This window comes from Notolabrus celidotus, chromosome 6 (genome assembly GCF_009762535.1).
Source record: "Notolabrus celidotus isolate fNotCel1 chromosome 6, fNotCel1.pri, whole genome shotgun sequence".
NCBI lineage: Eukaryota > Metazoa > Chordata > Actinopteri > Labriformes > Labridae > Notolabrus > Notolabrus celidotus.
In genome coordinates, this window is record NC_048277.1 from 11,363,314 (window position 1) to 11,377,208 (window position 13,895).

At 42.2% G+C, this 13,895-nt stretch overlaps 1 protein-coding gene across 2 annotated transcripts in view; it reads left to right on the forward strand.

The window, feature by feature from the left end:
- Window positions 1–13,895, forward strand: part of znf423 (zinc finger protein 423) — a 173,697-nt gene that overhangs the window by 31,587 nt on the left and 128,215 nt on the right. The gene's annotated exons all lie outside the window — the stretch shown is intronic.

A 13,895-nucleotide genomic window follows, 5' to 3' on the forward strand; every position in this document is an offset into this window, starting at 1 on the left:
AATGAGAAATAATACAAGTTCTATCTGGCTAAAACCAATTTAGTACAACTATACAGGGTGAAGTTGGCTTTAGGTCATGTGATGTCTTAAATGTGTTAATTCAACACACATTTTCATGAAAACACAACCCTTCTCTAACAAATAATTGTATGGTTTATTTCTTAATAACAGGGACAAGTGTGATGTATAGTGTTAGATTATACACTATACACTAAATATAGTAACAGTGAATATCAAGCCGTTAAAAGAAACATTTTGTTGTTCAATAATTACCGCGGGAAAACCTCGGTCACATGACTCCAGCTGTCTGGCGGTCCTGCTCTGTGCTGCGTTCCGAAAATGCAACCAGTGGGTGTTGACGGACGTGGAAGTCCTGTGTAGGTCACATGAAAAATTATATTCCTAACGAGGATGTAATGAAGCAGTGATAGCAGCAGCTAGCATTGGCACCAAAAGAGGCGATTGCAGTAGTGCCGGTTCAACAGGCATTTGAGGACTGCAGGAAGTTCACCAGAGACAACCCAAAAGGACTTTAATGACAAAACCTTGTTTTAAAAGGTGCAAAATCAAGGATTTCACCAGCCACTGACATATTTAGAACATTATCCTGAGTTGCAGCTACTTTGCAGATGTATATGAGAAAGTTCACAAATTAGATGAGCCAATGAGGCGGCCTTACTTCTGCTCTCTAATTTTTCTCATTATACCCCCCATAAAAAGTATAAACTTTGGTGTCATTAACGGATAAGACACTCAAACCAGTCAGTCTTGAAATTGACTTTTATCTAATCACCTTTTAGTTGATGATGGACTAACAGAGTAATAATTACAGCCCAATAAAACAATATGACTGGAACCAGAGCATCGTTATTAGTTGGAGTAATGTTTGTAAAGCTCGTTTCTATATCAGTTTTCAAACAGCTGTAATATGTCCGAGCTCTCAGGGTTAATTCGGTGCATCTGCTGGCTCTGTGCTGACTCTTGCATATCTAGGCTAGTGACACTTTTCAGACTTTTGTAACTTGTGCAAAGTGTAGATCCCATTACACATTTTCCAACTGTGGCAAAAAAAACTGATGTAGGTGTTTGTCAGCTGCAGCTAGTTTTTCTGCTCTGCTTTGCAGCCTATCAGAGTAGAGTTAAAGACTTCCTCTGACTAGATCCCAGCAGAGAAATAAGATACTGCTGAATGTGGTAAATATGCAGTTATCTCTCTCTCTGCCTCTCCTGCCGTGTCTCTCGTTCAGCTCTACAGGGATACAAGGGTAGGAAAGAATGACCCTTGGGGTGTCTATGACGTACTGAAGCCCCCACCCCCCCTGTTAGACCTGTGCTAACTCTCCTCCGGGGGAACCATGTCTGCATGTGTGTGTGTGCGTATGAGTGTACGTGTTAAGGGGGGTGCTGACTGAGGTCCTGGGTGGCTAACTAGAACTGCTGTGTGTGTCAGTTCCTGCAGGAAGCTACAGTCCCATGACACACACACACATGCACACACACCTATCTCTACCTCTTCCTCCCATAAAAGCACACTGTCCCATATTCCCTTACTCAGCCACTCTTTCAGTTTGGATTGTACCGTCAATTCCCTGTCCCAGCATCCTCAGCGTCGCCTTTTCTCTGTGCGCTGTCTCTTTCTGCCTTCCTAAATCTCTGTGTCTTTATTTCTCACTGACTGACACTCTCTCTACACTCCCCTCCCTTACCATTTTCAACTTTTTATCTCTGCTCATATTAGAATAAGAGTGTGTGTGTGTGAGAAAAGGAACGAGACTTGCTGCCTTTCCCTTATTCAAGCAGATTACAAAAGAAAAAGAGACCTTGTTTCCTTTACTCCCTGGGAGATGGTGTCGACAAGGACGGGGTGAGAGAGAGAGAGAGAGAGAGAGAGAGAGAGAGAGAGAGAGAGAGAGAGAGAGAGAGAGAGAGAGAGAGGAGAGAGAGAGAGAGAGAGAGGAGAGGAGAGGAGAGAGAGAGAGAGAGAGAGGAGAGAGAGAGAGAGAGAGAGAGAGAGAGAGAGAGAGAGAGAGAGAGAGAGAGAGAGAGAGAGAGCCTCTTCTATCCAATTTCAGCTTTCTTATTTCTCTGTCTCTCCTTTTGCTTTCTCTGGAAAATGTGTATCGAGTTTGGAAAGACCCGTGGGAGGGAAGGCGGAGGGAGGTGGGAGGGTGACTCGAGGGGAATAGCACTGAGCCAACCAATTCTTCCCCCCTTCCTACATCTCCTTCTTTCCTTTCCTCCTCCCTCTCTTAGGGTTTCCAGTCCAGGATAGGAGGCTAAAGGTGCCCTCAAATGCCTCCCCCTTTCTCCCCTCTGTCCCTGCCACCTCTTAAATGGCACAAAAAGCACACAGTCCCCTTTCTTCCTAGTTTCCTTGTTTGTTCCCTCACTCCCTATGTGTAGAGAAACTTGGCAGGATAACAAAATACATGAGAGAGAGTGAAGAAGGCAGGTAGCAGCAGATTGACTTTGTTTAGAGAAGAGAAGAGTGATGTTTTTGGACTTCATCGTATGCTCAGTGTCATGTACGAATCAGACAGGGGGGCAGACACATGGCTTACAAGGCAGCAGTGCTCTTAAGAGCCATGTGTAGATGTGTATGTCTGCAATGAAAACCTCCTCTCTCTCTCAAGAGCCTTGTTTTTCTCAATTCACGTCTGACAGTTTACTGGACTACACACACACACACACACACAATTACACACACATACGGTTTCTTTTGGACAACGTACACACACAGACACATAGAGAAAGAGCCAGTGAGTCAGAGTGGAAAAGGTTTGTCAGGTCCCTGAGCTGAAACTGAGAAACTGAGACCTTACTGCATTATTGTTATTCACAGCTAAGTACTGTGTGAATGTGAGTCTCTGTGTGTGTGTGCATACAGTATGTGTGTGTGTGTGTGTGTGTGTGTGTTTAGGGGTGTGTGGGGACAGACCTGACTGCCCAGCCAGAAAGTTGCCTTCGCCTCTTTGATGACAGAAAGTATCAGGAGTGTGTGAGTGTGTGTGATACCTGGTGTCAAGAGTGGTTTTAGTCATAGACCGTATAAATAATGGACGTAGTATCTGCTGTTTTGAAGCCAGTTGTCGGCGAGAGCCATGTTGGAAAAGCTGAACTCAACCTAACTGCTGTCGAGCTAGTGTGAGGTAAAGAGGCGGGCTTTGAGCCTCCTAGCCATTAGCTACAGTGTTCCCGCCTATCAGTCAAGTCAGTCATGTCCTTAAATGGGCAAAACTCGTAATTTTAATATCTTCTGAACTGTTGCGTTATAAAAAAATTCACCTCCCGTACAGTGTGTGCTGATAGAGAAATTAGCTCCTCAGACCTCAACCAGTTTTTGAACCAGGCTGTAAACATGTTTATTAATGCTGCAAATATCGTCTTTTTTAAATTGGTGTGTATGTGGTTTCAGGTGTTTCTGCAGCCAGCCTCAAGTGGACGCTCAAGGAACTGCACTTTATAACACCTCCGCATTGGCTTCATATTTTGAGGCCAGAGGGTTGCCTCTTGGTTTTAGTGATTGGATCACACGTGAACCGAGAGGTCGAGGACACATTTGTCCATATTTGTCCTCAGTTCATACCTGCATGTCCTTGACCATTAAGGGCTGTTCATTCCCCTGTATCGACAACAAAAGTCATGTGGAGTAACAGAGAATCTGCCTCTCTGTATTAGCTGATGCAGTATTACTCTGCTGTTGTGTCTCGTTGGAATCATTTTTTTGTATTTCCCATGTCATGCCAACATTCCCACTTTAGTCTATGTATTAGAGGCGTGCATGCACAACAACATACGTCATGTTGGTATTTATTGAGTAAAGAGGCTGCTTGTGTGTGTGTGTTTGGAAATAGCTGGTTAGGTTTACTAGACTACAATGCAAGTGTTAAGTGATCTTGAAACTCTAAAGAAAGCAGATAATATGCTTTACTTTATTGTGGCTTGGTGAAGGTCAAGAGTTAGTTTGACCTTTGACCCTGGGTTTGCTTTGCACATTCTTCTGAATTTTTGAATTGTAGACAGAATATCAAGACTTAAAATATTTTAGGATCATTTTCTTAAAGAGAAACTGAAATGGAAGAAATTGATTTACTTACATTTATTCAACCAGGAAAACCTCACATTGCATGTACCAACAAAGTTACAGACAAACAACTCAAAATTCTTAAACATGACAACATATCATGGATTTTATAACAAAAGTCATCAGTCAAAGCATTTACAAGCTGATGCATCTTCCTCAAATGCCTTCATCAAAACATTTAAAGAGACAAGCTCACTCAGACCCAGGCTCTCCTGCAGCAGGTTCCAAGCTGCAGGAGCAGCATATCTAAAACTCTTTTTGCCCATTTCAAGACGCACTCGAGGGACCGAAAGCAAAAACAAGTTTTGTGACTGGGTCACAGAGCGGAGACTGTAGCTCCCAGTATTTTGAAAATGAATAAAAGCACATAAGTATGAGGGAAGCAAGTTAAGAATCACATTATAAACAAGGACATGCCAGTGATGTAGTCTACGGGTAGACAATGCAGTCCAGCCAACTTGAGCATACCGGGAGCAGTGATGGGTTAGAGATTTCAAGCATGTATTGAACCTCAGAGCTCCATGATAAAAGGTATCCAGAGAGTGAAGGCATTGAGCTGATGCATGCATATATACAACATCACCATAATCAATCAAAGGCAAGAAGGTAGCAGCAACAAATATTTTCTTATGAATTATTTCTGAAATAGAAACCCAACCTCACCTTCAACTCCTTTAAGAGCTGTTGAATGTGAAGCTTAAAAGACAGAACAAATGGAACTGGTATTATATGGTATGGTATTATATACAATTATTCAATTCAAATGGTGTATGAATACTTGTATTCCCCTCAACTATACAAGTCAGAAACAAATAATAATATAAATAAAGTACATTATAGATGGAGAGAATCTCATGTGAAGAATGAAGTTGGTAGACGTGTATTTACATGTTGCTTTTGTGCTTATTTTGAGCTCACAAAGTAAACAAGGTGCAGAGAAGTGAAAATCCTGAGCTCATGGTGGTTTCATTGGAAGATATCCATGGTCCATCTGATCATAGGGAGAGACGGAGAGCGTGAGGAATGTGAGGAAGAAGGATAGGTTGAAGAAACATGGAGGTAAGAGGACAATGTGAGCTTACAGGCAGTACCAGTGTTTTCCTGCCTCACGGTAACATCTTCATGATGACCAGAGCTTAGAAAAACAGGACACTGGCCCTTCTCTTTCTCTCTCCTTTTTTCACTTCCTCTCTCTCTTTTCCTCTTCCTCTCTCTGTCTCTCTCTCACCGCTACCCTCTGGAGGTCCATAATGTAGTTTTAATTTCCCCAAGGCTGCTGCAGGAAAACAGTTCCTGTGTATGTGTGTGTGTGTGAACTATTATTGCCTGCTTGTGACAGCACACAGTGCATCTGTGTTTTTGTCTGTATTGCAGCATTCAAGCCCTGTGTGTGTGCATGTGAGTGTGTGTGTACGTGTGTGTGTGTGTGTGTGTGTGTGTTTGTGTGTGTGTGTGTGTGTGTGTGTGCGTGTGTGGGGGATTTTTTTTGTTTCATGTGTGCACACCAAAATTCGAAGAAGTGAGCATCTGTCGGCTTGTTTGTGAGTCTGCTTTTCTGCCAATCTGTGTGAAGTTGTACTTATTATATGTGTGTGTGTGTGTGTGTGTGTGTGTGTGTGTGTGTGTGTGTGTGTGTGTGTGTGCTCTTTCTGTTACCTTCCATGACGTGAGCAGCTCTTTCATCATCCTGTTTCCAGACATTGGTGTTGGGTGCTGCTCTCCCTTGCTGCAGCCCGTCCCCAGAGGTTCATGTGTGGTGGTGTGTTTATGTAAATGCAAGAATGTGTTTGTGTGTGTCTGTGTGTGTTTGTGTGTGCGTGTGTGACTGGTACTCTGTGACTTAGCAGATCTCATCCCAGGGGATTGGGGGGCCTTGTACTGCAAAAATACACAACAACACACACACACACACACACACACACACACACACACACACACACACACACACACACACACACACACACACGGACCAGGCTATGGTGGGAGGAAGAACATGAGGTGGGAGGTGGAGGGGAGGAGGGGAGCAGAGATGGCTTCTTTAAATAGACACCACACACACACACACACACACACACACACACACACACACACACACACACACAGAGGTAGTGGGTAATAGAGGGGTGGGGGGGGTCATTCTCTTGAGACAGAGAGCAGGCCTGTGTTGTTGTGTCCAGCTGCACCTGTCCAGCCTATGTGTGTGTGTGTGTGTGTGTGTGTGTGTGTGTGTGTGTGTGTGTGCGTGCGTGCGTGTGTGTTTGTGTCTGTGTATGTTTGTGCGTGTGTGCACCCTGTGCCAAATGTGTCCACCATTCTTTGTGTCTGCCTCCTTCTCAATATTTGAACCCAATAGGTGACTCATTGTGCTGACGTTACGCAGCACTGATATCTAATATTGACAGGGGTTGTGCTCTCAGCAACATTTGATACAGATGCAGTGAAACATGTGAAACGTACTGTACACTGTTCCACAGACTCATTGCATCACCTCTTATAGCATTTCATTTACATTTTTAGTATGCAAACACAAATCTTACAAGTCTTTAGTCACTCTGTTTGCATGCAGAAGGACAGAGCAAGTTAGCCTCCTGGACTCACAGCAGCTTGTATGCTGCATTGACTGAACATAAAGCATCCTGATCAGTTTTCAAGTCACGATTATGGGACTGTTGTGACTCGAGAAACTTTATAATGTGAATGATCAACTATGTAAATGATTATACAAAGAATAGTATTTTCATTTTTGGGATTAGGACTAGAACTGGGCAATATTGAAAATGATGTTATCACGATAAAATATTTAATATCAGTGGATATCGATAATTATCACGATAAATATCAAAACATTATTTTATTTGAATTTAAATGCAGATTTTTGGTCCTGAGTGAAGTTGAAGAAACCAGACAGTTTGTTATTTTGTATCTGGATTTAGTTTTCTGATAAAATTCTTGAATCCATCATTTCTGATGTTGTTAACAGGAAGCAGATATTTTGTGTAGCATGAGATTTTGAGGTTTAGTTTGTAGATTATTATTTCTCACAAAGTGAGGTTATTTGCATAATTTGATTTAAATTTACAACAAAGATATATCAAATTGTATTCGGTGTCAGTTTAGTAGAGTATTGTTTTGAGTTGAGCACTCCCCTTTAAGATTACTAAGGGTTACTGGTGGAGTGATGTTTTTTCCCAAAGTTCAGTGAATGCATCACGGTTATTCAGAATTCAGTTGTCTTACGGTCGCGGTGGACATAAACGTGTTAGAAATGCACAGCAGAGCTGGTTTCTGTGCTCTTCCTTTACCCACATCCTGTAAGTAGATTAAATGAAGTGTATTAAGTTAATACTTAACGCAGAGTCAACACAGTGTCAGACTAACAACTCCGCTTTGAGCTGGTAGGTTTTGAGTTTTCTTCAGTGTCGCTGTCGCTTGTTTCAGCTGTGTTTACATTCCGCTCCAATTGTCTTTAAGACCCGCCTACCTCTCACCCTGCGACATGATTGGCTGTGTATATTGAGAAAAATTATATCGCAATAATTATCGTTATCGAATAACCGCCCAGCCCTGATTTGGCTATAAATACTATAATTGCTGCATAACCATCAGGATATCAACATGTGCATAAACTAATTACAAGAATTGCATACATTCAAACCATTAGGCCGACAAAGGAAAGCCCAGATAGCCTTTAGGTACTCCATTCTTTTTAGGTAAGGTTCCACCATGGCTGATGGAGGTGATAGGAGTGATGAAAGTTTGTATGATGAAGTCAAGTCCTTTTCAGATTCCTCGTTAAAGATGTGAGATATACGCCTAGAGTAACGCACAAAGGAAGAATGATGGTAAAAGAGGCGCAGCAGAGAGGCAGATGCAGTATACAGCGTCTGAGCCGGCAGGGCAGATCGGGACTGTGTGTGTGTGTTTGACCATGTCAGAGTGTGTTTGTGTATGTGCAACTCAGCTGATTATTTACAGCAGTGCCACAACACGTGTATGCATGTGTGGCTTCCTTTTAATGTATGGAATCTCTTTGGGCACTCCAACTAGCCCGTGTGATGCAGGCCTGATTTTAACCTCTCAGCAGGTTTGTGGCCCTCTTGAAGGTAGTGGTGCTCAGCCAGGTGCCTGTGAATCCTGGTCCAGTGTGGGGCTCGCTGTGGAGCAGAATGAAAGCCTTGTGTCCGGACTGTTTGGTTTCTAAACATTCTGCTGGAAGCTCCACACACAGTTTTCCTCACCTTTTGAAGCCTGTTTTAGGCTCACACAGGCGTAGATGTGTGTATGTGTTTTATGCATGCTTGGCCTGCAGATATACATCTCTCTGAGCTGTGGAGTGTGTCCCAGACAGGCCACAGTACCTGCTCCTGGCTGCCAAATCTAACACTTGAATAACTACCTTACCTTTGCAGTATTACAGAATGTTTTATTCCCCTTTAACTCCCGGTCTAGTTCTGGCACTCACTCTCGGTGCACTTTTATCACCCTGGGGCAGTTCAGGAACATTTCCCAGAGTTCATTAGTTCCCTAGCTCTTTTCCCGCAGGATATATAGAGATGAACGGTGGTCATGCTGACTGAGAGTGTTTGATTTTTGGTGTTCCAGTTTGTGTCTTTACTAGCTTATCTTGGCAAATGCTCACGACGGTGCTATGAAAAACTCAGACTGTGGGACGTAGTGTACCCATACTGAATCTATCTGGATCCAGGGTTGGAGGCTTTCTGGTTTCTATACCTCATTTTTAAAAAGAACAGGATGACAAAACCACTGTCCCTGTCTTTCTTCCTTCTCCAGTCCAGTATGTTTACAGCTTGTTATCATTAAGCTCACTAATTACCTAAATGAACTCATTTTACATTAGCTATGAGAGGACACACACCCAGCTAACAAACATACCCATGCTATGAACACATACAGACACCCACACACTCTTCTGTGAGTCTAACGAGTGGTGATTAGTGGGTCTCAGCTAGGCGTGGTTAGACTGTGTAACATCATTCTGCACTGTGGACTCTGCTAATTCACTTCTCTTTATCTAATTACCCAGGGTGCGCACAAACACAGAGACACACACACAAACACACTCAAGCACAGACATGTGCACCACAACACCACACACAACACCTGCATGCAGATATGCAAAGTGACCTCATTATTCCTGAGGTATCCATTTATATATTTATATTGTTATCTGTTAATAAACAGCACATTGTCCTCGGGTTACTGAGGCTGCTGGGTACAGCCAACAATATAACTTATTACTTTTCCTCCAGAGACACGCTGCAAAAACATCTTCCCCACACCTCCTGCCTGATGTTTTCTGCTGTCATATAGAGATGCGTGCATATGGGAATGTTTTGAAAACGGTCCTTCTAATGCAAAAGGGCTTTCTGTGGAATATCGCAGCAGCTGATACATTTTCCAAGAATGCACAGTGGTTGTGTCTAGAGATGGGCGATATTTAAAAAGATGTTATCCCAATAACATTTTTCATATCAGTCAATATCAATAATTATCACCAAAAATATCAAATCCTTATTTCATTTAAAATTAAATTTAAAGGCAGATTTTTGGTCCTGAGTGAAGAAACCATGCAGTTTGTTAGTTTGTATCTGGATTTAGTTTTCTGATAAGCTTCTTGAATCCATCATTTCTGTTGGCGCTAACAGGAAGCAGGTCTTTGTTAAAAGATGAGATTTTTGTGAGGTTTAGTTTGTAGATTCTTCTCAGGTTGAGGTTATTAGCATAATTTCATCTAAATTTACAACAAAGATATATCAAACTGTATTCTGTGTTTACAATCGGCTCCAAATGTCCTTAAGCCCCATCTACCTCTCACCATGCACATCTGTGTCAACATGTTGCTGGCATCAAATGTAAAGCATTTATTTTTTATAGCACAATCTAACTTTTCAGTTTTACCATCTGATATGTGGACTTTTATCTGTTTCCAATCAAATGTAGGGTTTAAGGAATTTGCACTTCTAGCACTGGACTTCCACTAGATGTCTGGTCCGCCTCTCATCTGCTGCGGTCCAGCTCCGTGCTCTCTCGTCCGTCAACACCCACCGGTTGCATTTTCGGAACACAGCAGAAAAGGCTAGAGTCATGTGACCAAGGTTTTCCAGCAGTAGTCACTAAATCAACGATCATCCGTCTCTTCTCTTTAACTCTACTGTATTCATTGGTCTCTGAAAACCTCTGACCTGTTGGACTCAAAGCCTGGCTTTGCTCAAAATGACAGTTTGTTGTTGTAGTGAAGTGAAAAAACAGTGTTTTATTCTGAAATTAACCAGATGTTTTAATGTTGTTTTGGTGCCTGACTTCCTGTCCCGCTCCATCTGCTCTGTGCGGATTGATGCTAGTGCTCCGGCATCCAGCAAAAGTAGAAGTCTTGCTTATCTGATAGGGAGGGCTCAGACCTGCCGGATCAGAGACGCTGCCAGAACGCAACGGAGAGTATCCAGTGGAAGTTAACACACTGACTGGAATAGAATCAGATTCAGTGCCATGACAGATCGGGGACGGACCGGCACAGATCAGATCATACGTTTTCCCACTGATGACAAGTTATGTATCACACTAAAGATAAAGAAGTGTTGGCGCCAAAGATACTCCAATGGCTTTTCTTTTTCACACATAAAACTTCCACACTTATACATACATATCCTTATTTCCTGCAGAATACTGCAGGTTTTCTATTCCACCAGCTTCTTAATTTACTGTAATTGCATTCAGTGTGCATCCCAGGTGTGATTCAGTCCCTCTTCACATGCACAGAATAAAAATCAGACTCTGTTACCAAAGAACGTGCTGTACTCTCGTCTACTAGCACACATGCTTTAAGGTGAAAATTGTGACTCTTTGCTCTTGTTAGCTTTCATTTAGTAGTGAAATCTGTTTTTTTGATATGTCTGTGGTTAAACTGCAGGATGTGATTTTGAGTTATTGTGTGTCTCTGTGGATGATGTAAGAATATAACAGGGTGTCTGGGCCTGGGATTGGAGGGTTTGTGATTGTGCATGAGTGTGTTTGTATGTGAGAGAGAATATGCAGTTATTCCTGGCATAGGGACAGTCTGTGACTCAGAGATAATAGTTCTCTGTAGAGCATTTCTGTGTGTGTGTGTGTGTGTGTGTGTGTGTGTGTGTGTGTGTGTGTGTGTGTGTGTGTGTGTGTGTGTGTGTGTGTGTGTGTGTGTGTGTGTGTGTGTGTGTGTGTGTGTCTATGAGAGACTTACATGTATCCGCTGATATGTGTGCGTCTGTGTGTTTTCTGTGTGTGAAAGAGAGAACGACTGTGAGTAGATGGTGCACACATGCTGTCTGCTAGGGACCAGTGTCTTGCTATTCAATCAATACCCCAGCGCATGCACACAGAAATGCACACAGAAATGAACACACACTCTCCACCCATGGGAGACGGAAGCTTTCATTAAGCAGGCCTGCAGCTTCTTTCTGGTGTGACTGCGGTGGGGGTGAGATGTAAAGAAGGAGACAGGGGATTTGGGGTGGTAAATGAAAAATAATAAAAACTTAAAACTAGATGTAAATTATGAAAAGATGTTACATTTAACAGAAGCACATCTGAAAACACTTTTTACATGTGAAAATGCATTTCAGATTGTTTTTCAAACTTATATGAAACACCAGAAACACTCAAAAGAACATTTTATTCTGTCACATAGCTAAAAGTAGAAAAAGAAGTGCTTCTCCTCACAACAAAGTCAGAACAGCATCAACATAAGTGCTAGTTGATGATAACAGCCGTATCATGCTTTGCTTTGACATGAATAATGACTGAACGCAGACTGAGGTAGCAGCAGGCTTATTAACATCACCGCCACAACTTCATGGTCATTATTGACAAGCCCTCTTTTCCTTACAGTGCTTTTGCATTCATCTTTTATTTTGAATTTGGCCGACATAGGAGTCTGCGATTGGACAATTGAATAAGAGTGTGTCTTTAATATGCAAATCCAGAGTGATTGTTGTATCTGTCACAGTTCTATAGTCATACATGGACTCATGTTGATGTCTTTGTTGATGCACTGAGCTAAACAAACGACGCATCAGCCACATCCAGTGGATCCAAGGGATGGACAATGATTATCAAATATTCAAATATTTATTCACTCAGTAAAAATCGAAGAGTTACTGCGAATATTTTCTCATTTTAAAAGTAAAAATGTTCATCCTTTTTACCGATGCCTGGTCGTAATACAGTAATCGCGCCAGGCGGTGACGTAAGAGCTTCTTAAAGCTGTGTGCTAACCGCATTAAAGCAAAAACACTACTGGCAGTCGCTGCGATTTTCTCCGTTTCTGAATCTCACACTAATACACACGTATTCCCAGAGACTGAGCATGGTTGTAAAATGTAAATATTCACGCCACGCTGCGTCACAGAAACACCGACATAAAGATCAAGACAGACGCTACTAGCAGCACCTCGTCCTGCTGCTGGTTAATTAACTGGAGAGGTCTGTGATTGTTTTATGTGGAGATGATTATTCAAATAGTCATCAAATAGATGCCAATGATTATCGAATAGTATTTTGGCTTGAAAGGCCCATCCCTAGTGGATCCACTGCATAATTAATCTGTGCACGCTACCTTTCCTTATCAAAGCCTTCAAAAACAAACTTTTCTAAAACTGCTATCTGAAATACAAAGCTTACACTTTCTTATTTTGGAATAGACACCAGTCACATGAAGCTGACATATCATAGTGTAGGTATGATGAAACTGGGCTCATGGTTGTTCTCCATCATGCATTCAAGCCCAAATACATGAACATATTTTTGCTATATCGCCCACCTCTAGGCCGACAGTTTATTACTGACTAGACTGTACTATGACAACCTAAGACACGTCTTTCAATGATCAGAGAACTAAGCAAGTCAATTATAACTTTTAAACATTTCAACATCTCTGCTGCAACATTTAATACAATTTTAAAACAGCTTCATTTCCAACAGCTGCTAATCTCTAATCTTTAACCTCACCCATCCCCCCAACAGTCACCTTTCATACCACTTCATGCACACACATGCTCACACACTCACACCTCCAAATCCATAAATGCTTATTCATACACATAAACCCCCTCTCATATTTTTACTAGTTGCTCTCTCCATGGCCATCAACATGACTGTTTTTGTCTCTTTCTTCATAGAAGCTATGAGCTATAGTTCTCAGTAAGAGCTGGCAGTTAGGTACTTTTAAAGCCCACCCAACTAATGATCTCTGAGATCCAGAAGAGGACACATTCCTATCTACCACTACTATCCTGTCTGTGTGTTGAGGAAGGTGAGTAGATGGTAGAGTGCACCAAACAAACTGTGTCAACATCTATCACTGTTCCATCTTTCTTTGCTTCAACATCCCTCTCTCTCTGTTAGTCACACTGAAGAGTGACTGAGCGCTGGAGACAAAATTAAAAGAGAGACCAGATTTTTGTTTTACTCAGAGACAAGGTAGAGAAGAGGACAGAGGGGTGCAAGATGGAGAGGTTCATCTGGCTCCTCCCTCTGTTGCTATGACAGCAGGTTGTGTTGGCACGTGCTGGAGTTGGCACTGCCCTCACCTCTGGCATCAGTGCACCCTGGGGAGTGTGTGTGTGTGTGTGTGTGTGTGTGTGTGTGTGTGTGTGTGTGTGCAAACCAGTGAGTGCATAGGTGTGCAGTAACACATTTCTGCCTCTGATCTCCACATGGAAAAAATTGCACCAAAATAATGATCTGAAGAACAAAATCCAACTGAAGAGAACTTTATGTTATTCACAACACATGCCGACAAGTGAAAACTAATGGG